The 25,412-nt window shown below is 37.6% G+C and overlaps 1 protein-coding gene across 1 annotated transcript in view; it reads left to right on the forward strand.

Annotated features, from left to right (window-relative positions):
- TENM2 (teneurin transmembrane protein 2) overlaps positions 1–25,412 on the forward strand; it is a 1,855,021-nt gene that overhangs the window by 231,309 nt on the left and 1,598,300 nt on the right. The window lies entirely within an intron of this gene.

Consider the following 25,412-nt stretch of genomic DNA (forward strand, 5'->3'; position numbering starts at 1 on the left):
AAAAGTGTGGCTACTCTGTTCTTCCCAAGTCCAGTACAGTTTGTACTTTCTCCATTATGATTAAAAAAATGTCCAGTAGCTCAGCACTGCCTGTTACGCCCAGCTGCTCAGGAAGAGTGATTTGGTATGCCACCGTGGTTAGCGTTTGCTCTGTCTGCACTGTATTTTTCTCATCCTGTTTAATCATAAGTGCTGATGAACTTTGAATACATAGAAGGAAAAACAAACAGAACAAACAGAACAAACATTCCAGCGATTTCTTTACCTGTTATTTCCCTTTTCCTGAACATAGAGATTTCCAAGTAATGGAGAGTAATTCTGTTATGTACAGTGATATTTTAACATTCTCACTAGAGAACTATATTTTGTACCTGGTGGGAAGGGGGAAAGAACAGATTAAAGTTCAGAGGTTTCCATGGTAAATACACGGTATTAATTATTTTCAAAGTACCGTATGTATCGGGAACACAGGGAGAAGTATGGAGAGAGGAATATTTTGTATTAATTTTATTAATTGTATCGATAATAAAAGAGCTAGAGGTTGCAGCGTGGAGCAGAGTGAGAGAAAACTAAGGGTTGACCACTTTTATGAAGGTACATTCTCCATTACAGATCAAATGAGAGCGATATGGTGAAAATAATCAGTTGGCAGAATTTTAGAGAAAGGATAGTGATATTTTAACATTAAATAGATTTGTTCTGTGGGCTTCAGAACAGGGGTATGACATAGGATTCTGCAGAGAGAGGGTGAGCAACCATTTTTAGATTTGCCCTTTTGCAGTATACCAAGCTCCCCTTTCAATATAGACTCATACTGGGAACTTCTCTTAGCTTCTGCTATATGAAGATTTACAAAGACAAATGAGACAGGAAATTAAAGGATTGAAAACAAAGCCAAGGTAAGTTACTAACTGAATTCAGATTGGAGGGAAGAATAAGGAACAAGTGGATGAAGAAGGGTGCTTCCCCACTTTCTCTATTGCTATTGCAAATTTGTTAATCTGCAAAGGTAACAGAGGAATCTCGTTTTCCTCAGGGATGTTTTCTGGGATTCAGTTCAGAACAATTCTCTAATAACAAATTCCACTTCTGCTTATGGTTTTGTTCATGAGAAAATGACAGAGGCAGGATCTAATTAGACAAAGGTTGCTGCAAATATACATCTATATAAGTGAAGCTGTCTTCCAAACAGGTACGCTTTCTGAACAGAATGGGGGGAGCAGATTTGAGAGGAGAGACTGAGGGTATCTTTTCTTCATTTAAATGTGGAGACAATTCAGAGAATACACCAAAGATTCAATACGAAATCTTCCGAAGAGCTCAGCTGCTTCATGTCTTTTTGCTTATGAAACATGTTTCTCCAGTTCCCTAGGTTTTAGCTGAAGCAGAAAGACTGTTTCTGGAACACTGAGACCATGTAAACTGCTGAGACTGTGTTGCTGTCTCTGCACACTATACAGATCCTCCCAGTGTATTTGCAGCATATTATGATAGTAGGGGTTCATCTTCTTCTGCCTGTTGTGCTGATGTGGACACTCGGTCTTCTAAGTGAGCTGTTTCTGTACTGTGATCCTCGTCAGGATTACTGTGTTTCTGAATTTTTAGTGTCTGAGACAAAAAAAAAAAGTTTATAGACTAGGCCTGAGTGTTGATTGAAGTACAGTAGATATACAGTACTGAGGCTATTGTAACATAGCTTCTAGAACTACATGATTTTATCAGGATCTCACATTTAATTTAAAGCAATGCTTTCAGCTCTTACGGTTGCAAAGACAATTTTGATGACATGTATCAAATACAATTAAATATAATTGATAATGTCTTATCAGCTTGCACAGTATCTGCTTGAGCAAAGGAGAAGTTCTTTCATCTCATCCTTACCCCCAGGACAGTTCCAGCCTCCTGCTGTACTTCAAAGGGCTCTCCATACCTCTGCTCTCATCCTCTGTTGCTTGCAGCGCTTCAGTTCTCTCTGCTTCTGCCTTGGTGGATATGGTTTGCATGTTTTCAGCACAATTGAGGGGAACAGGTTGGTTGTCTCACTATTTATTTCTAGGTATCCTAGCCCTGTATCTCCCTCTTAAAGAAAAAAGAAAAAAACCCTATATAATAGTTGCACATCTAGTGATGTCCAGATATGCTGGCAGCAGTCCACCAAAGCATATGTTTAGACCTACCCTTTTTAATCCAGATTTTTATTGGTGAGGTACCACATTCCCTCTAATCACACTTGGAAGTTAGAAAAGCTTTAACAGCACAATCCATGAAGGTAATTGCAGCCATATGTCCTCAGTTCAGCCTTTCTCTATACTGTCTTAAATCTCTTCGATACTATCCAACATACAGCTTCAGTAAGACAAATGCAGTCTGGAAATACATGTTTCCTTGATGAGGTGAGCTATGAAAATTGTTTAGCCAAATGATACCTTTTGTCACATTTGAGATTTAAAACCACACGAAGCTGCTTCGTGTTACATCGGTGCTGAATGTAATTGGAGCCTTTGTATGCACTTCAGGAACTAAGCAAAATACAATGTCATAGTCACTTTCTGAGCTTATAGATTTCCTCATTCATTTTGTGCTTATAAAGTGAATTTTCAAAGCGTTTTTAAAGAAATTAATACTGGTGCATATTTCAGTGGAGAAGTTCTGGGTCTAATGGTTACTGATATTAATATTGAGAGTGAAACTTCTTCATATATCCCTTCGAAGTGTTGGATGTGAGGGGCCACTAGGCATTTTTCCACAATCAAGCAAGCCTTAATCTCTTTAGCTGATATTGCCATCCATACTGTCAGTTGAGGTGCTGTGTTTTGTGGTATGAAATATTGATTCCTTGGCAGCTAGACAAACAACTAATTTCATATAGGTCATTGAGTAACTATCCAGCTGCAAATGTCAGTACAGTATTATTTGCATGCTATAAAAAAACATCTGTAAGTTAACATAGCAAGTGCAGCTTCAGAAAGAAAAGATCAAGATAATTAAATAATACTCATGTGTTTAAAGTTCCTTTTTTTATTTGAGCATGGAAATAGAATGTATTTTTAATGTATTTGTATCCCTTAAAAAGTTTTAAGTATATATTTATTTGCTGAATTTTCAACCACAGAATTATATGTGAGTTTTTCTTTTAACTGTGCTCAAGTCTGCCGAGCATCTGTTAACATTTAAAACAGCTAAGGTATGTGAGAACCTTCAAGAAAAGCAAAACCAAAACAAAATACAGAAATACTTTCTTTTTCTTGCATGAAATAGAGGCTAAGTTTTTTTCCTTCTCTGGTCTTTTAAATGTCAGCACATACTCATCAAAATAGGATAAATAAAATGTTGTTGTGCCTATAGTGAGATATGTTTTCAGGTCAAAAACTACAGCTGTCACACCTTCTTCTTAAGTTTACTTTAGTAAGCACACTCTGGGACTCTCCAAGGTGACACCAAAAGCTTTTTAAATAGAGAACTAAAAATGTGTCATCATGTAGGATATTTCTCTGTCTGAGCACAAATGAAAAATCTTTGCACAGTCCCTTGGAAAATAATCCATTTTCTTTCAGAGGGTATGACCTAGAAGTTGAAATAATGTGCACAAGTTCAAGCAACATTTTACTGCTGTCCTTGCTATGCTAAAACCTGAAGTTTTGGCATTGCTACCTTAAAAGCAAAGGTAAATCATTGCCAATTTTAATAGCTTGCCTGCATTTATATGGATGTACGTCATTCGTATGCATATATATTTTCACATCTCAAAAGTAAAACGTGCCTTGTGGAAGTACTATAGTGTATGGACATCAATGTAGCTTTTTCTGTGTGCTGTATAGAGTGTGAAGTCATAAATAAGCAGTTTAAAGGACTTTTAATATTGATACTAGTAGGCATATATAAAGCACTTACTAAACCAGATGGATTCCAGGAAGTCCTAGTTTATTGTATGGCTTCTTCTTCTAACATGGAATGAGAAAGAAAGAGATCAACAGTCAGTTCAGTGTAAGTGGTTTCCTTCAATTTTGCTGTTTAAAAATAATGAAGTGCTCACTAGCTTGGAGTTGTCACACAGTAATACCTCACTACAATGAATTATAAAAAGTAGTAATTCAATGTAAGCTGTAATCAGTGTGTTCTGCAATAAGATTAGCACTCATAGCGTGATATAAAATAGATTTATCTGTACATATAGCATGTCTGTAAAGTGCTTGCCAAGGTAGGTTTTTAAATGAATATTGTCCTTGTTCAGAACTACAGGAAGTCACAACTGATAGAGGCTTCTCTTAGACAAAGAGGTTCCTTTGGCTGATTCCTCTCTTTTGTTTTTTCTTTTTTAAAAATCCTCGCTGTTGTGAAATGTTTTAAACTATTCCCTTCTTTGGAAACTCTGAGTAGTTAAGGAGTTCCTTCTTGGGGACAGACTGTAGCAGTGCTTTGAAGGTATGATGATCCCAGTAAAGTACGAGCTCTTTAGGTGGTCCAGTTCACCTGATTCGAGGTGTCTATGTAGGAATAGTACAATTATGCAGTGTAAGATTAATAACCTGTAAGAATAGTTCCTAATTTTTACTGGTCCTCTCATTCATGTGATAAGCAGTTCATTAGGGTTCAGCCCTGTTTTCTCTCCTTTTTAATGGTGTGGGGTACTTTGTATTCTTGATTCAACTCTATGTTTAGCTTCTGTTTCTCAAGGAACATCTCCATGGTTAGTGCAAGTTCTAATCAACTTGGAAGCTTTCTTGAGGATGTCTCCAAATTAAAGAATTACAATTTCTACAGCTGTCTCTTCCCGAGCAGGCTTCACAGGACAGCTACCTACAGAATATCTTTCTTCTGTTATTTCTCGTGCCTTTTTAAAATTTTATTTGAAGACTAAGGAAGGCCTCAATCTCTGCTCATACTTTCTTGTTTGTTGAAAGACGAGTTTATTCTCGCTGCTTCTTTCATTATCCATTACCTGCAAACAAGAAGAAATTGCACTCACTGCTTTCCCTTTAACTACCACTATTCAGTTGTAATGAATATACCACCCACCCAAACCACACATTTTCGAAGAACTGGGATCATAGAAAAAGCAGAAAAATAGCCTTTTTTCTCTCTTCCTTATCACTGAATCAAGAGAACATAGCAAGGTACATCTAGCAATATGGATTGGGAAAAAAAAATCTACAAAAATCTCTCTGAAATGAAGAAAAAAAGATCAAACTTTATTTATTGTCAAAGATACTTTAGGAAGGTTTGATGGCCCTTTTACAATTTGTATTGTAAAAAGTCATTGATCAAAAATTTACAAACAATTTTTACTGTAGGAGTTCTCATTTATGCAGTTTTTTAACCTTACACTTCAACAAATTCCTCTTGATTTTGTGGCAATGAACTTAAATCAAAGATAAAAGATCAGTCGCATTTACTGTAGAACTGAAAGTTTCTGTATTAGGAGCACTGGCTGGACTTGACTAGACCACCTCCAGAAGGGGATCTCTTCTGAAATAAGATGAAAAGTCAGACTACTTGCTCTTTCATGTGTCAAGGGGGGTAAAATTCTAGTGAACTGTGCAGTAACTGTCTATTCCCTACTGTGTACTAAGATTAAAATATCATTTTGACTGTGATCGTTACCAATCTGAAACTTCAATAGTTGTTCCTTAGAACTGAAGATGCAATTCATCTCTCATGCCACACAACATCCAGCTCTTTTTCTGTGCTACTTTTAAAAAGATCACTTACAAAACCTGATGGGAGAAAAGTGTGTATTGGTTTGGATAAAATTGTATTTTACATGTCTCTAAATAACATTTGCTAGAAATTCAGGTTTGTGAAATGTTACAGGCTGTTAATGGAGAAGCATTTTTTCAGCGTCTATAAATACTTAATGTAACACAGGAGCAGAAAGAGGAATAGTTAAAGAGATGGAGCTAATACACAAATTACGCTGTTTGGGATTAGTATATTTAATTAAAAATTACAAATAAAAGACAATTTTTTTTCTCTATAAACACAATAGTACTGGGATGGATTTTCTGGTGCCTTGAAACGTGCTCAGATATTCACACAATTGAGGTAAAAAGGGGGTCACTGCTGCTTGGTAGTATTATGTCAACTTGATACACTAATTAGTTGGGTCAAAAGAAATAGGCAGTGAAGGTGCAAAGCAACAGAGAATCAGCCGCTTCTTTGTTTAAAATGAAGTTTCACGATAATTCCATTTAACATGGAGGATAAACATTGTTTAGCGTATTAGTCTAAATAGGTAAGTGAATTTTCTGAGATGCCTTTTCATATGTTAGGGAGGCATTTACACAGTAAAAACTAGGAGATGAAATAGGGTTGCTGTTACGATCGCCAGCAAAGGATATCCCACTAATACCTGAGCTGATCTCATCTGATCAGGGCTACTGGTGTTAATCAGCAGTCGTCGTAAAATAATTCCATCTTGAGTGTTTGTAATTTCTATTTTCAGGATAACACCATTTCCTACAAGTTGAATATGGCTTTTTTATATTCATACTATTTTTTTTAAATGTCACTGAAATTATCTCAGAGGAGCAGATCTGACAGGTCAATCACTGCAGATGGTAAGTGCTTTGTTAATTATACAGAAATTTAGAAACAATTGTAGAATGTCTTGCCTCAGGAGGAATTTCTCTCTTGCTCTGTTTGAGAGTAGATTTCCTCTACTGAATTAATTTTGTGGTTTTGTGCAGATAACAATCTCTCTGCTGCTTTGTAGGAATAACTCCTTGCTCCTTGTTCAAATATGCAACTGTAAATAAGCAGAGGATATGGCAAATAAACAATGCTATTCTTTTTAAATAATGCAATGTGTGTAATTAGGACAGTGCAATTACAACAGTATACAGCTCTCAGTGTAACAATTAGTTTTTTGGTAAAATGTAATTTGTTCCACTGTAAATGTTTTCCCTCAATTCAGAAGATTCCCTTGAGTTGTTACAATAATAAGCCTATTTCTAGGAATATATGCAGTAGCACTGTGTGTTCCAATACACAAATCAAAGAGGACAGCTACATTATAATAAGCTACGGGAATTATAAAGTCAGAGCAAAATGATATCGATACTGTTTTCTGGGGGGAAAATATGTCCAAATATCCTCTTTCCATTTCCATTTTAATCCCAGAGATGTCGAGTGCTTTTTCCAGTTTGTTTTGAATTTACAAGAAAATACAGAAACATTTCCTTGTGTTATGCTGCTACTGTGTCAGCCTGTCCTCCTGATGATGATATCTGACTACTTTCCAGTCTTTCCACTGTTTATTCTTGGAGATAAAGAAGTGCTATTATTGTCATTTTACAGACGAGTAACTCAGCTACACAGAGCAAAGGAGATTCTGCTTTAGATTTCACCAGAAGTTTGTTAGGAAGCAGGATTTCACATCTAGCCCTACTCTTTTCCCATCAGCATCCCCTGTGTCAGAGCCCCTCTCCCTTGGCGCTCTCTCAGAGCACGAAGGCAGCTTCGTGCTGCTGCGGTTCCTTCTCAGAGCACAACCAGTGCTCCATCCAGCCCCCTTCATCCAGTTCAGCACAATCCCTCATTATCCTGCTCACTAGTTCACAATAATTTCTATAACGTTACTGTTTTAAAAATCCATACTGCCCCCATCGCAGTAAAAACAAGTCCTTGGAGCATGTAGGCATGTATCACTTACCACACTGGTGGAAAAGCATCGGGAAGTCAGATTTTTCATTTTTGTCAGTTTTGCATTTACTAATTACTTTCCAGGGCTGAAGTTGAATAAAGGGTGATGGTTTTGGAGCAATAAGCAGAATAGTGCTACCAATGTGCAAATAGGCAATTTTAGGTTAGCTGAATTTAGGTCCTGAAAATGTCTGGGAGGTATAAGTGAAAGGATGAATGTAATTACTCAGTATGGGTGGATGGGAGTGCTCAATTTGGTCTATGAGAAGTGAATCGTTTGAACTTGGCGTTAAAATTTGGGTTTCATCTCTTTGCACCGACATTTGCAAAATTTGGGTGGTTCTCCTTGCCAAACTGTCTTGTTGTCATTTTGGAGGCTGCAAGTTAGTTGATGTAAGCCTGAGCCTGCAGTTACCACTTACTTGTAAATATTGCAGTGTATCAATGAACAATTTAAAAAAACCCACACAACAGCAATAAAGTGCAACGATTATAGGGCTAGGTGCTGCAATAAGCATTGTCTGGTTTGGTTAAGTCACTGCTAATGAAACATCACAGCTGATAAAACTGGCAAGGAGAGCCGTTCTCTACGATCAGGTTCCGTTTTCTTATTGGGTCTTTGGATATTTTCATCCCTCTTTCTTAAAATGCAAGATCTAAGTGAGACAAACAAAAATATTCTTTTAATTATAAATCACGCTAGAAATCACATTTTATCATTAGTGGCATGTTCTAGAGAGACTTTCTTTCTTAATTATATCTACATCACTACATTTCTTCCCCTGCATTCTAATGAGATAAAGAGTAGGAAGAAAGCACAGGAAAAAAGTACAACAGACCCTCCATAAGTGCAGTGAAAATGAATTGATATTTACATTCATCCTGTAACCAGACTTGTGCCTCTTCTTGAATAACAGTAATGGTGATCAAAGCAGAAAAGATCTTTGAGCTCCGTGCTTTCAAACTGCTCACTAATCACTATAATTCAGGAGAAAATAGGAACAAAACTACCCCAACAAACACCACAATCATTGTGCTCTGAGTAGAAGGGACTCTCACCAAATAAAGCTGAAGCAAGGCAAAGATTGCTCTATTACACAGTATGTCAAAGTTAAATACAGGTCTAAATCCATTCAAAAATTTAGAACAGTCAGTTCCCAACCTAGCAATGAGCAGAGACAGGCTGCTTTGTTAAGTGAATAACCCTTCCCAGAGCCTGCTGTGGCATCCCCACTGCTGACAGCAGTGTCTGTGTTTCTGCGTAGGCCTGTTTTAACCTTGACTCTGCTAACTTTGGTGCTAAGGTGGTGTTTGATTTAATTAAATGCCGCTTGAAAGAAGACCTGTGTACCTGCAGCACATTTACGTGGAGGAACTTCTGGTTCTTCCTCCTCTCTGGTTTGGTATTTTTCTGTTTATGCATGGAAATGAAACTGCTTTCAGACACATAGCTGAATGGTAGCCAGGTGCTTTATAACTGTGTTAGCCTGAAGCTCTCATGAGAAATATTTTTTCCTGGAAAATAAATTATAACATGGCTAAGTGGTGCCTGACAAAGCTAAACAGGAGCCATGCTGCTGTATTGCAAATTCATCTGCAGTCTCTCGGTAGAAAGACAAATAAAAGCACTTCATCAAAATCAGTCAGAGAAGCACAGGAATACTCATAGGAGACCACTAAACTCTAAATACCAATCAATTTCACCAACTTTTTTGTCAAACTTGCAAGTCCCCTTAAGCGCTGTCGTCTAGAACTGCCAGAAGAAGCTGCATGATATGCTGCAGGCATGGAGCGGGAGGGCCGGAGCTGAAAACCCCTCTCTGCCAGTCGTCATTAGGGTATGTGCGTATGTATTGGCATGGGTCAGGATTTATTGAAGTCAATGGGTGGGGTTTGGCTGACATTAAGGTTTTGGAACCAGGCCTGAGGGCTTGGAAACCTTATGCTCCGTTTGAGAACTGGGCTCACAGTCTCTCCTGTATCGGCTATTTTTCAGTGACCTGAGCGCATCCCAGTGGCTGGCAGGCATTTTTGTTGAATACATTGTAAGTGCAGATCGTAGCCTGTAGACTTTGTCCTTGAATTCAAAGTCGCTGAAATATATAATATTGAGGGATTTTCATCAAGACATTTGCACTGATCCTTTTTCCTACACAAAGAGATCCCAAAATTCTTTTACAGCTAATGGGACATGAAATGTTATGAGGCTGTTGATTTCCCACTCACCACTGCCTTCATCCTACCATTCTTCTCAGCCAAATGCAGAAGTAGATCTGAGAGAAGGAAGACTTAGAATTCAACTTCCTTGCCCATTTCTTTAAGCTGTGGTTTTGTCTTCACATATAATACTTCAGTTTTCCAAGTCAGAAATGTATTTTTAAGTTTTGTTTAAACAGTGTCAGGTCCTGTAGACACAGCATAATGGACAGAGATCAAACCAGGTTCTCTAATGCAGCCCCAGCCCACACACACTCAGCATATGTATGCGTCAGTTTGGATTGTTGTTTTGCTTTGAATAAAAAGCAAATAAAAGGCAAAGGGAACTCATCAAATGAAGCAAAGCACACTACAACACAGGTATGGTAAGTAGGCCTAACTTAACTGTTTTTAGAGTTTTCTTTTTACTTCCCATTCAAAGGAAGATTTTTTATCTTTTTCTTGCCCTCCCTCCCCCCCCCCCCCCCCCTTTTTCTGGAATTGGGGTTCAGTCTGAGCTCCACATTTGTCTTCTGGGACAAACCTTGACTTCCTTGGAACAAATCAGATTTTGCTTTTGGATATAGATTGCTCAGAAAAGCAAGATCAAGTCAACAGTAGTTTTCAGCTATTCTCTACTGAATTCGGAGTCTTTAATCTCAAAGATGTGTGCATTGTTCTTTGAATATACTGTAGAGTACATTTTGTAAGAAGCAGCTTGTGATTTCTGTGAGTCAACTGTTCGTGAGAAGGTGAGGGGAGCAGGAGAGAAGGTTGTCTTAAGTGTTGAAATAGTCACCTGCAGTGCTCCGTAGTCCACAGTTCCTGCGTACAGTTTTAAATACTGGGCATGAGAGATATGTCTTACTTATCTACATGTTTTGGTAAGAAAAGCAATACAAAAGCAGTCACTACGAAATAACAGTGCTTCTCTTTTGCTGGACTTACAAAAGGGTTTGGATCAATGTTCTATTAGATAATAAACAATACATCACAGTTCTGCATTGTTTTACATAAAAATTCTGTTGATCTCTATTACAATTGTCTGTAAAATTACAGGAAAAGATACCCACATTTTCTTCACTTCTAAATGATAAAAACCGTAACTAATCTCATCTTAGAACAAAGCCTTAGTACACAGAATAGAAGGTTTGGTGAAAAGCTCTAGCGTCTTTATTTCTTTGAATCCTGCTTCAGGTGAGGGTCATGAGTCACCTGGTGCTGGATTCTCAGCAGTAAAGAAGCAGAGGAAGACAAATCAGTAGTCTTTGTGCAGAACAGTGATCTAATCACATCTGACACCAATTAGCATCCTTGCTGATAGTCCTTATTAGGACATAGCTGAAGCCTGAATTATATGTCTTAACAGTGCAGTGGTCATTTTGCTGAGCAAAATTTAACTGGGTATGTAGCCAAGGACAGAAAAGCATCTTCAAAAACATCAGCTTAAAACCTGTCCCTGAAATGGGCCTGACTGTTTTTTCTGGCACCATACTTCCAGCTGAACCGTGTTCAGCACCAATTCAGCTTCATCCATTGTCAGCAGTGAGTAATTTTCAGAGAAGACGTGAAGTGTGAATCCACATCACTCAGAATTGAACATTAATCTTAACATCAAACATGTTTGCTAGGGTTAGTCATCGCAAAAGACTAGGGAAGAATGCCATGTAACTCATTGAATATTTCTGCCTTGCTTTTGCTGGTTGTATAAGCTGTTAGAAGTATCCTTGCAGAAAAGATCCATGATTTTCAAAATGTGTTTAATTGGCAAAAATGTGTATTAAATAACTATAAATTTCACAAATACATCAGGATTTATGATGAAGTGGGGTAATAAAGAATAAGTTACTCTAAGTATATCTTCATCGTCTAAAAATGTTGATGTGTATTTTCAGTTTCCTGGAATTCACAAGTCAAAAACTGCTATGCTGACAAGTATCTACTGGACCTTTTTCAAGTGTAGCTGACTTAAAACCCAAGAACTTCTTGGCCTGTCTTACCTTCTCAGGTCTTAAAACATATCTATGCACTGAAATGGTGTCAAGAGACATGTATTGCTTAATTACAGAGAAGCATTTTAACAAAAAATACATTTCCTGTCCCTTCTTCAGCTTGTAATTGTTCCTGCCAATTCTCCACTACCATCTGTCCTAAACTCCCATTTTTCTGTTCAGATGAAATATGAGTGTAATACAGATTCCAAAATATCATAATAGATTCTGTGTCCCCTCTGTACCGCATTTTTGTGCTGATAACTGCAGACATATGCAAATCTTGCTCAAGGTTGCCAGTAGCTTTGTCAGTCTTCAGAGTCAAGAAGAAAAGCTCATCTGCTAGAATGACTCATGACAGCCTCATCTTTGATCACTGGGACAATTTTCAAATTATGTGTGTCCCCTCCATTTCCTTGGCAATTTTAGATCTCCTAAGTTTTACAGTGGGATTTTGTAGCTCAAATAGTTCTATTCCTGGCTCAGGCATTGTAAAATGTGGGAGAAGGTCATTCTTCTCTTTGTCTCAATTTCCTCTTAATGATAATATTTCCTTGGTGTTTTTTGGTTGCTTAGTTTTTTCAAACAATGAGCCATAAATGCTCGTGAGTAACAAGCCTAAAGTTCAGGATACTTTCTGTAGAAACAGCAATTACGTAGTTCATGTTAGTTCATCTGTCCTTACTAGGAGCATTTTTCCCCATTTCTCATTACTTGACATCAACTCCGTAATTTCTTTGCTATATAGATTGACTTGGGAGTAAGTAGGAGCTTCATCTGTACGTTCACTCTGTAGGGGAGGGACACATCAGGCACAAGTGCAGCTGGCTTAGCTGATCAGAGATAACTAAATGAAAATGTCCGCTTAAAAGAAATTAATGGCACATAGAAAACACAAACCAGGTACATCTGGGACATGATTTTGAAATGTAGCCAATCAGAAATGACTGAAGTTTGCTGCTGTTTGCTGACTACAGACAGTCTTTGGGGAAATAAGTCACATCTAGTCTTTCAATTAGTAGGACAAACTGTGCAGATGTCACACCAGACAAATTCAGCCGCATTTCAGAAGAGGTCAGTAGAGTAAAAGAAATCAGTATGTCAATAGTCTAGCAAAAACCTAGGGAATTTTCTTCAAGGTGAGGTCATACCAAATTAGTGAGTTCTGCCTGGAATCACTGAGATGGCTTTGAGAAGAAAGCTGTACTGTCCTCATTGCGGGCTGAATTTCTCCACCCACGACTGCAATAGAGCAAAAATTGCTATTTTAAACTTTTTCATCCCTGACGTGTCCCAACTCATGTATGTTTAAATGGGCTGTTCAGACAGTGGCCTATTGCAGTCACGGGCTTCAGCAGTAAAACGGTCAGGTGCCCAGAACGATAGGTGTATTTGCCTGCTAAGAAGCTTGCCCATACTATGCTGGCGATAAGGGCAAATTCTGGTTGTTACTAGGATAGTTTTGAAGTCAAACTGATGCATAGAAATTAAATGATTGATATCTTATTTTTCTGAGCATAGCAGTTTGAACATTTGCTGTAAATTATGTTTGTTACAGACCCAGCGTCTTTTGGCAGTGACTCTGAGTTTGGATGGACTGGCTTAACAACTTGTTAAACAAATGGTTTTCAGTCTGCGTTTTGCAAATTATTTTGATTATTCAGTATTGTTTGCATGATTAGTGACTTGCATACTTTTATTATTTCTGTTCTCTGATTGGACTTATTTATTCAGGGAAACGGGTAACTCATTCCATCAATATTGTTGGATTTTAATGTAGTATACAATACTGGTATTATCTTGTTTTCTAGACAGAAGTGTAGGTTTCTACTTGCAAAGGTACCATGCTGTATTTAATGATTCAGCCAAATTAATCTCTACAAGTACTGTTGAAAATTTAGTTACTAATCAATGCTAACTTAGATAAAATGCAAATTTTGGAACAAATATACATGCGCATATGTGCACACCCACCCCTTCCCATCCCTTGATAGCGAATCTGATTAGTAAATCAAGCTGCTAACATATCATTATTATCAAAAAAAGCAGTGTTTCCATACAATTAGGCAGCAGCAAGTCAGTCATAAAACCTGGCTTTTATTTTCATCTTCTGTGAAGTTTGCAATGAAATAGTAAAGATCAGATAAATCTATAGAAGCTGGTGATGTATATCCCAATAATTTAGCTACAAAATATCTCAGGTAAGCTGAAGACATCAAAGAAAAAAAAATAATATTGATAATATGCTGCAGCAAATGTGTGCATTAAGCGAAGGCAAATTCCTGGAATTTAGTTTTGTAAAAAACGAGTGAAATCAGTTTCTTTTCTTCCATGTAGAATTTTTCTACCTGTCACTCGTGATTTGTGTCATTCTATCTGAGTGATTCTTTGGACTGCAGCAAATGAGTCTGCCTGCCAAATCATACTTGAAACAGCAGCAGTAATGCTTTCCCTGCTACTGGCCCATCTGATCTTTGCAGAGGTCACTGCCTCACATCATGAAGGCAAAATGGGGCATGTATTTATCCTTCAGATGCTGGGGTTCATAGTCCAATGGAGCTTAGGGTCTGTACTCTAAATTACACACTTGAGGTGCCAGCGTAAGCACCTGCGTAAGATGGGGTAACCTTCATCAGTGGGGTGGGACCAATAACTGGGAGCAGTAGTCTCTGCAGTTGCCCAGGAGGATTCAGCAAAGCAGACTTACATGAGCCTGTGTATTTCAAGTCGGCTATTAGTGACCTGCTGGATTCCATGTGTGTGAATTTCTACCGTGTTCATCATTTCATTTGGTCATTTAGTGTAAAAATGAGCTGAAATGAGGGATGGGTTCTATTGTCATGTGCTTTTCTTCCTGTGTTCATGATTTGCTTCATGTTTGCAATAAACCTATTTGTACAGGGCATCAAGGGGTGGGGTTGGGAGCATCTTCGTCCTATTACAAGCTGGAAAGAAAATGTAAAAGAGAGTCATATGCTGCTAGAGGAGAGACCTGGCTCAGGTCTTCAGCTAACTGTCACAATCAGCAAAGGGGCACATATCAAATGTCCCATATCAAACAACCGTGATAACCAGGATCACAATCTAATTAATGAGGTTAATGGGAGAATCAAAATAAAAAGGAGGTGGTATGTATAAAGGATTCTTTATTTGAGTACAAACAGAATCGTGCTTCTCTCTGGCATGCTCATAAGCATAGATTGTGCTGCATGATGTTAACGTACTGCACAAGTCTTGTTGTAGATGAATCAGTCACTAGGTGGATCTCTCTCTCTGTGCACTACAGGGATGCCAGAACCCCCCTAATGTTGACTAGCAACAACAGAGAGCTGTGAATGTTTCAAAACCTGTGGATGCTTCATCTTTCCATTTCTTCCATTACTGTTTGAATCATAGATCTCAGAAGTAGCACTGCATAGCAGTGTCATTAGTAGCACATTTTCAGCAGGTATTCTGGTGGGCCAGGTCATGACTGAATGGTTTGAGTTTAGACTAAGCTTTAAAGTCCCCATGCAGCACCTGCTATCTCATCATTTGATACCAAAATGTATGCAAATTCAAAATACAGACAAGGGAAGGAACGAGATGGGAAGGAATGGCATGACTGTATTGTTAGTAATGGGAAATATCGGTATCTAGGTTTGGCTGTTAAGTTTATCCTTACCCTGATGTGCATGTGAGGGTACATAGGAAAGAGTATATGGGAGGCAAAGTATTGATGGATGAAAAAAAGGAAGGAAGGAACAGTGTGGATGACAGGAAACTTGAGGAAAAAAATTAAAATAAGAGAGTAAAGTGAGAGATAAAAAGCAAGTAGTAATGTATTAGGTGCTTATCTGTTTCCCTATACACTGGGAGCATCACAGTCATTACTGAGTTGTCCTCACAATTTTTTACGATGCAGAGGACATACTTTCTCATTCTACAGAGCAGGATCTGATACATAAATGGATTGAATGACTTGGTGGATGTCAGGGGTGGAGCTGGCATTCGTGACCAATATTAAGATCCTAAAATTCCAAACTCTAAATTCAAATGTATGAGCTGGTAAATGCTGAAAGGAAGATCATGTAAAATTATTGTTTACTTCACTGTACTCTCTGATTTGGGCCTTAGATATTTCAGACCCTATTTCTCTTCTGCTGGATACCCACAAAATTGAGATCAATGAAATTCTTTAGGTCTGTATATCTTGTATAACTTAATACTTGACAGCTGAGACCATGTTTTCAAAATGGCTCAGAACCCAAGCTCTTTTGAATATCTTCTTAGGCATTTAATTGGCTATATGAGAACTAAGTTCTTTTGTATTCAAATCAGAGTCATACATTAAACACATTTGGGAATTCTCTCTCTCAATTATTTTGAAAATCTAGACTGACATTATCAGAAACAGTTATATAGCCTCAAATAGAAGTAACACCAAACATGAATCATCAGTTGGTACAGTCAGCTAAGCTGACTCTGCAAGGTAATGTTAGAACCAAAACCATTGGTCAACACAGCACACACCAGGCCCTATTTGCGATCTTACAGCTCCTCAAACTGGAGTTCCACTGCATGCTGTAAACATGCCGTTAGGCTCCTGTGAGCTAAAATCCCTTGAAAATAGGATGAAGGGCCAGGTTTTCTAAAAATAAAGAGAAAGGACTAATAGGATGTTCAGCAGGAGGTATCGTACACCACAAATTACGAAAGCTCTCTACAAGCCCAAAAGCATCTTTAACATGTAAATATCTGATAATTTTACTTTAAGTCACTTCAACATTGACTTCTTCTGTGCCTAAGATAAAGACTTTCATAAGGGATACACACATGAGCTTATTTGTTAGGAAAATAACAGTAACCTTTCTTTGTAAAGTCTTCAAAAACAAGGAAAGTCACTGATAACCCTGTCTGTTTTCATAGCTGCAAACACACATCTTCAGTAATAGGGCAGGTCACAATTCACTCTCAACATTAAAAAGAGATTTCCTACCGTGCTGACAAAATAAAGGTAACATCCCAGACTTCTTTCTGGAGAGTTTAAACGAAGTAGAATATATGAAAAATACTGAATAGTCAGTAATGGATTTTTAAATCAGGAACAAACTAAATCCTCCTCAAAGAAGAATTTCCTCCAAGCATAAACATCAAAGAACGTTTAATAAAAATATGACATATGACAATATCCCTTGTGAAAGGAGCAGCCAGCTTGAAAGTCTCTACTTCCCTTATCTGATAAGAGTTCTCAATGACTTGTCAGTGAATAGGGATATTTCATACAGGAATGACATTTAAAAGAAATCAAGATTAGAGGCCTCTAATTTCTGGAAAGAGCTGGATTTTACTGATTAAGTGCTTAATGTTATAAAACTGGAGAACGCTATAGAATAATTTGTCAGTTTGAATACATAACAAAGAGCAACATCTTGCACCTTAAATGTGCTTATAGGTTTTTGAGTTCTGGGGCTGAAGTAAACCATAGGAAAGGTAGTGATGTAAATCATACTTTTTTTGCTAGCTTGCAAAAATTTGGGGGCTTGGGGGATCATTTAATACTAATAATATATATTTAAGCATGCCAGCATTGTTTCAGAATATTTTCACGTGGGTTTCCTTTTTATGATATGATATGTTAAATAAAAATTCATAAACCATTCTGGTTCACATGAAATTTTGCTTCCATTTATCATATGAATCACTTCAGTAAAAAAAAGCCAAAACCCCAAACCTGAACCCTGCCCCAGCTTGAATTCTAATCTTATGGACAGGGGGAAGGCTCAGTGGAGATCCCCTAACAGCGTATCCTGCAGTGGGTGTGTTCTGTGTTTCTCAGATCAAGCCCAGAGGCGTGCTGAGGTCAGTAGAGGTGGTCCTGGAATGCCTGGCATATGTGTACTGGAACAGATTGTACAAAACAGTGGTTTTCATTTAAATGTTGCTGTGGCCCAAGCATTACCAACTACTTACCTATGAAGTTAGAAACAGGTTTTTTTGGTAAGCACACGTGAAGGCTCGGTTAGCAGCACGTGGGAAGTCATTGGTTGCAAATTTTCTTCTTGAAGTAACGTTGGTGTTAAGCAAACCTTTTAAAATTCTTTTCTCTTTCAATACAATGAGCAAGTGCTACAAAAAATATCTGAATTGTAGCTTCCCAACTCCACACAAACAGAATTAGTTTCTGTCTTCATGCAAAGCTTGACACGAGAACAAAAGAAACCTTTACTCTTTCATGAAGCCATTGGAAGGTGATTGTTTTTCCTTTAGTTATCACTGAGATTTTTTACTGAATGGCTGTGGTGTTAATTCCATTTCTAGGATGAAATCAACTGTATTTAAGATTTAAAGGGAAGAAAATAGTAAGGCGACAGCTGAATGAATAATTTCCACGAATAATTTGGTTCCCATTCACTTTGTTTTCTGGCTGTACTTACAAAAGTGAATGGATGCAAAATCCTCAAATATAATTGTTTTAGTTTTTTTACATATTTCTTCAGCAAATAATTTCTTGGATTGTTGAAAGTATTGCAATTGGTGATTTAGTCTGGCTAATTACATTTCATATTCCTTTTTTTTCCAATTCAGTGACATACGCAAGTCACCAATAGTGCTAAGTTACTATGTAGCAAACAAATACAGAAACACCTTTATATTAGTTTACTGCAACTAACTAAGCTTAAGCTTAATTTTCTCTATTTTCCAGTTGCAAAACAAAACAGAACAGAAACCCCACAACTGTATACATGCCTGTGCTCTCTACTTCATGCAGATTTCTTTCTGGCAAGATCACCTGGGTGAGAGTCACAAGTGCTAGGAATTCCACCTGTCTCATTCGTACTCTAAACTTAACATCAAACATATTTATTTTCTATATTTAAAACTGACATTTTCTTTGGTAAATTACAGTGTTGAAGTGTATCAGTCACACTGAACAGAATATTATAGACAGATTTCACATATTTCCATAAACAACGGAAAGGAAGCTTGTAACTGCAGAAAAGCAGAGTTAAATAAAATCAGACTCAACAGAGGAGAACCAACATCACTGAAATGTAGAAACAGAAGAGGCAAGAGCTGAAGCCAGGAGAGAATGGTAGGCGTGAAACAGGTTCACGCCCAGGTTCTCTTTCTGGTGCAGATATAGCAACCCATCTCGTAACTGGAAAAACAGATTATGTTCTTTTCATTGATGGAAGTATAGTTATTTGTATTGTTTTAGTTATTAAAAAGAATAAAAAAGACTGATGGGATGTGTGTAGATGCAAATTTTACACCTTGGTGTAGTGAGTAAACAGAATTGAAGTAATACTGCAAAAGGTATGAAGCTTTCCAAATTTGACACTGCCGTACCATTTCCTGATTTGGTGCTGACTGTGAAAAAACTTTTCTCAGTTTTTCGTTTTTATTTTTCTTAATACTGATAATTACAATTAGAACTCCAGCATAGTTCACAGCTGAAATTGCTTAGGCACTTCCTTTCTGTTGCTCCTTTTCATTTGTTGATGGTTAATTTTTTCCTCCAGAAAAATGGAAAAAAAAATCTTTTTCAGTCTTTTGAGTGCAAGTAAACCAGGACAGTTGTACTTTCACTGCAATTTAAAGTGAAACAAAGCACTGTTTGCCTAATCTGGAATTACAACAGCTGGGTTCAGGAAGCAGAAAGGCACCAAGACGTCACTCCAAGCTGAGCAAAGATCTTGAGAGTTCTGTTAAATACCAGTCAGATTTCTCAGTTTCTGAGCCTTGCAAACATATGTGTATGTACAGTTGGAGTCAGTATGACGTTTCAGAATAATATTTTTTTCTTTAATCAACCTTTGAAGAAAAACAGAAGTGTGAAAGAAAAGAGCCATGGATTCGTTGGAGGAGAAGTTCTAGCAGGTGCATTGAAAGTTGTGGGAAGACTTTGCTGTATTAGGAGGGTAACAGTTTGAGGAATCTGCCTCTGTATCACAACCGTGTTCTTATTATGTTTTGCAGCCCCCTTGTTCTCTACTGCCTTATACCAAGGAACAGGATAGTGATGATTTCAAAGACAAACTAGATGCTGCAGTTGAGCACAGGGAAAGGTTGTTCCCCTGTGCCTGTTGTTTCTACTCCATATTGAATGCTACTTCTCTGTCAGATCTCCTGATCCTCCTTAAACTGAGTCTGACAAAAAGATCTGGGATTAAAAAAATCCTCTAATATTATTTTTTTTTAATCTGGCTTCTGTCATTTTCATTTCATTGACTTGGAGGAGATGAGAGAATGCGCTCTCAAGTTTCTAGATGACACCAAAATGAGGGGAAGGATACGCTTGAGGACAGAGGTGCTGTGCAGACAGACCTAAACAGGCTGGAGGAATGAGCAACTGAGACCTAAAGAAATTCAACAAGGACTGATGCCAGGGGCTCTCTCAGTACAGGAAAGGTGTTGATAAACTGGAGCAAGTTCATCAGAGGGCCGCCAAGATGGTCAGGGGGCTGGAGCACTTGCCCTACAATGATGGGTTGAGAGAGCTAGGAGCCTGGAGAAGACACAGCTTTGGGGGAGATCAGCTAGCAGCCTGCTGGTACCTGTGAGGAGGTCATCTTCACAGTGGTGCTTGGTGGAAGATCGAGTAATAATGGGCATAAACTGAAACAGGAGAAGTTCAGGTTGGAAAAAAAGACACAGCTTTGACATCCTGAGGATGTGAGGTTGCCCAACAGATTGGTTGGGCAGTCTCTGTTCTTGAAGGTTTTCAAGATCAGACTGGATAAACCTAGAGCAACCTGGTCTCACCTCAGAGCTCTCCCTTCTTTGAGCAAAAGGTTGGATTACAGACCTCCTGAGGTCCCTTCCAGACTAAATTATCTTTTGTTCCTCTGATTCTGACCAAACCAAGCTACTGATCAGATCTGTGAGAAAAAAAGTAAATCCTAATATGATGTGGAAATGAGCACACAGGGGCAAAAACTCATGAGCCTAACTGTCCTGAAACCAGAGCAGCTTATTTGAGTGCAAGTAAAGTTATTAAGGATTTTGTCTTAACACTTGTGGTTAGACTCACAGAATAGCAGTATGGCATAAAAATCTATTCACTTTTCAAGGGTCTATTTACAGAACTCTTTGGTGTTGAACAATTGTGAAAATTTCAGATGCTTTAGACAGAATATCATGTTCTGTTGTGCTTAACATAGTCTTAAATCAATTTAATTCTTGGATTCCAGAATTATAAGTATGGGTTGATGCAATAGACTGAAATCCATCCATTCAAAATTAATTCAGCACATAGGGGGATTTTGAAATGTGTATGTTCCACGTAAATGCTGATACAGCCCCCATAGACACTGAAAGATAGGGTAAATAAAGCCTGCTGAAGACCAGCTTGCTGACTAAGCAGTCCGCTCTTACGGGATGTCCTTCCATGCTCTCTTACCATATAAATGTGAACATTAGAAAGAGACACATTTGAAAACCTCCAGAAATTCCATCTTTTCTAATGGCAGAACTCTTGTTTTTCTAACAGGACAGAGCCTAAATAGTTAAACAATCTGTGACAGAAGTATTTTTAAAAAATTTGCTTAATGGTAACCAGTAAAAAAATTAAAAATTAGATGGATGTCGTCTGTGGTGACTACTTCCATATTAGTAGAGCGTATTTGACTAAACCCATAGGATTGTCTTAAACTGTGTATCAAAAATCACCAACTGATTTATACTCCTGATGCTTCCATATGTCAACAAATAATTTCTAGTCTGCTTTTCATAGTTGCGTGCATTTAAATTTGAAAGCAAGCCATTCCACTAATATAAGCAACATTGGTTCTAAGTAGAGGTGGGCAAAATGTTTCCCAATTATTCCTTTTGCTTCTCTTTTGCCCACATGTCAAAATCATGCTTAATTACAGTGACAGCAATTGTTCGCCTACATTTTCTTTTGATATGAGAATTTCTTGAGGCTACACAGTAAAAGATAAAATACTCTTAAAACTACTTAGTCAGCCTAATAATTCACATACCGTGTCGCTGTTATTAAATAAAGCAACCTGGTACAAAGGCAGGGAGAGACACTCCACTGAAAAAGCTTGATTGGTTGCTTTATCTTCTGCCAGTACAAATGTGACTTCAGCATATTTAACAACGCTAACAAATCTTTTCTAAAAAGCAAATGCCAGCCTTGAATTTACAGTTTGACCCTTTAACCTCCAATTGTATCAAGGATAACAGCGTATTTTACAATTTCTTCTCTGGTCCCAGATAAGTAATAATTGCCACCAGAATCATTAAACAAGTTAAAGCATTTAACTTCATTATAGTAGTTCTTGTTAGTCAAGCACGTTGTGCCATTGTCAGACCTTTTACATCAGTAGAAACAATTGATAAATCTGTAATAATTCTGCGTCTCAAAGATTGGATAATGATCCCTTGTAATGCTGTGACATGACACACACAAAGTACTGCTTTTCAGTGTGTAATTTCTCATTTCAGAGAACGTTAACCAGACTGAAAAAAAACCAGTTTTCATACAATCTGTTCAGTGGAATGTAAATGAATGTGGGGAACAGTTTCTTAATAAATGAGCCACCATTGTGATTATTTTCAGTAACATTTGCTGTACTTAATGGTACCATCCATCTAAGGATTTCTACATTTATCCTGTTTATAGGATGGTTAAAACCTTTATGGAGGAATCATTAATTTCCTTGCAAATGTCACTGACTTTGAATGCTTTGATCATTTGAAGATTAGCCCAGCCCCTGTCATCAGTAGTCTCCGATGAGTTCAGGCTGATTTGCTTTGTACATCAAAGACATAAAAGGACCACTCTGAGTCTCAGTCTTTTTGGCTGCACTTTTGAAGTCTCCTGAATACACATGAGCCATTTTGTTACAGGAGAATGAAAAGCAGAGGACCTTGTGCGTATGGTGGACAATGTGCTTCTGCATTTACGCGTCCTTTCATCAGCCACACAGACTGCCTGTGGAGTGTCCCCATGGGCAAAGTTAATGGGTCATAACCATAATGATACTAATTAATGTTAAAACAAGGAAAAAATTCCTCAGACATCCCAGTATAAGATACTCAGAATTGTACCCTGTGTGTTGCAAGGTGACAAAATACACATAATTGCAAACTTGACATTTTTTACTTGTTGAAGTCTGTGAAGAAAATAGATGTGTCACAGAGAGCTGAGAAGAGTCAATCTCTTCATTGCAGGGGTTTGTATACAAGTTTTTCATCTTTTTTCATCTTTCAAGTTTAACTATATTTGTATTTCGAAAAGTACGTATAGACCAAAATATAACAAAAAAAAAACCCTGAGTATTTCATTACATTTTAAATAATAGCTATCTTTATCTGAAATGTGCATTGCAAACCTCTTTGAATTACCTGTTTTATCCTGCAAACCAGCCTACAAATTAGGTACAGTTTTGCTCTAGATTTTTTGACACAGTATTTGTTAAAAAGTTTTCAAAAAGCTTCCATTTTCAAGCATTACCATGTATATTGTTCCATAGTTGTAATCTCATGTTTATAAAACAAGCATCTGAGTCAAGATTTTCAAAGGCGATGCTTAAAATAGCGTCTTGAATGCCTATTATAACTCCTAATAAGCAGTTTGATTTTCTAGAATTGCTGAGCAGTTTCCTTTAAAGAGGCTTCATTCAATACTGAAGCTATTAAACAAGAAAATGATGACATATTTTGTATGGTTGATATGTCATAAGGCAATACAGTATGACCATGTGAGGCTTCAAAGAATAGAAATAATGATAATAGTGATTAGGAAAACTTGAAGTGTGGTGAAGAAAAACCAGAACTCTGTAACACTGGAATCTGTAGCAGGCTGAAAGCTTCTGGTGATAGTAGACAAGGATTTTATAGAGCAGTGTGGCTGAGAAGTGGCTGTAACGTTTGTTTGGGTACATGGAGTCATCAAGTCACAAATAGGTGAAGCTCTTTCTCTTACACACTACAGATTGCGTTTGGGATGCTCTACAAATAGCTGGTTAAAAATTAACATCAGTTTAACTCCAGTATTGTGCATGGGCAATTTAACAGTCTTTAGAGAATGGAAAAACAAAACAAGGTAGAGGATTACTGAAAATGGTTAAAAGAGCGTTAATTAGAGTTAACGAGATGAAAGTGAGAAAACAATGGGAACAGTGAATGTAAAATTCAGTTGAGTATTACAGTAGGGAATAAGCTGCCACACCATTTGGGACCTCCACAACTAGTTTCAACTGGTCTGGTCAATGTGATTATTGTATTTGTTACTATTACTATGGTTTCTGGAGAGACTGTGCAATATTCAGCCTATTTTTTTAGACATAGTACAAACATAGACAGTCATGGGTATCTGTTACCATCAAGATTTTATACTGCGTGTAAAATGAGCAAAACTCTGCAAGGAAGGAAGGACGGATGGACGGACGGAAAGAGAGGGTGTGATGTGACTGGTATTGTAGATGGTGTGAAAGGTGTACCTGGCAAGAGCACGTAATCTCTCTAACTCCTGTTATTCACTGTTGCCCCAAGCATATGGCTGAGAATCTTGTACCGATAAGAAGGTGGATGAAGTTACCTTTTTGGCCATTGACAGCTCTCATTTTTACATTATTTTCATATGCCATTCTCCAAATGAAAATAGAAGCTGTGAAGAGAGCAATTATATGGTTTTTTTCCCACATTAACTAAAGTCTTTTCAACCAGAGCACAGATGGCCTTCTACCAGTCTCCTAACAGTGCTCTACATACTGCACTCCCATGGGCCAAAACATGTGCTGCTTGAAAAGGCACTTTTCAAAATGGAGCACATGCATTAGATTGTAGTAGCTCCCTGGAGAGACAATACATGTTTTGGATGCTTCACAATAGAGAATTTTTAGGACAATTTACTTTCTTTGTCAAGAATTAAAGCGAGCTTTCTGCTGCATTTACTGTTCAGTGGGATACAACTCAAAATACTACAGACGTTTTGGTAATTTTAAGTGCAGTACCTGCCGCTCCCTTCCAGAACCTCTGAATATTTGTTAGTCGCTCACACTCTAGCAATATTGACGTTTCAGTGGAGTAGTTTTTATCTGTATCCTTTTTTTTTTTTTTAATTTTTCAACAAAAGGACATCCTCATTTAGTCTCCCTTTTGTCCACATCCTTTGATGCTTGGTCGAAGGAGATGCACGCACATGCACACACACACACACAGCTTTTATGCCTGATTTGTGTAAAACAAATCAATAAGCACCCTGTCTTAGAATTATGATGGGTTATTTTTATGGCAGGAAATATACAGATGGTATGCATCCACAAAACTGCTACGAAAAAGTTAATACATTCAAAGCAAAATTATTACCCTATTGCAACTCAAAATAGGTTTGTTCTTATGTGTCATAGAGACTTTATGAAACCTCTCTGGAATAAAGATTTAGGAACCTAATTTTCAGTTGTTCAAATTTTCATTTTTAAATATCTAAAGGTAAGTGCAGGAAGATGTTAATACTATGAGAGAAAAAGGGGTTATATGCCTCCAAGTGCTATATTTGGTTAGGCATCTTTTATTCTGACGTGTTGTTGCAGTTGAGGTCAGACTATACTGAGAGAGTTCTGTCTAGTCAGAGGAAAGTGGTTTCTC

Source organism: Rissa tridactyla, chromosome 11 (assembly GCF_028500815.1).
Source record: "Rissa tridactyla isolate bRisTri1 chromosome 11, bRisTri1.patW.cur.20221130, whole genome shotgun sequence".
Taxonomy (NCBI): domain Eukaryota; kingdom Metazoa; phylum Chordata; class Aves; order Charadriiformes; family Laridae; genus Rissa; species Rissa tridactyla.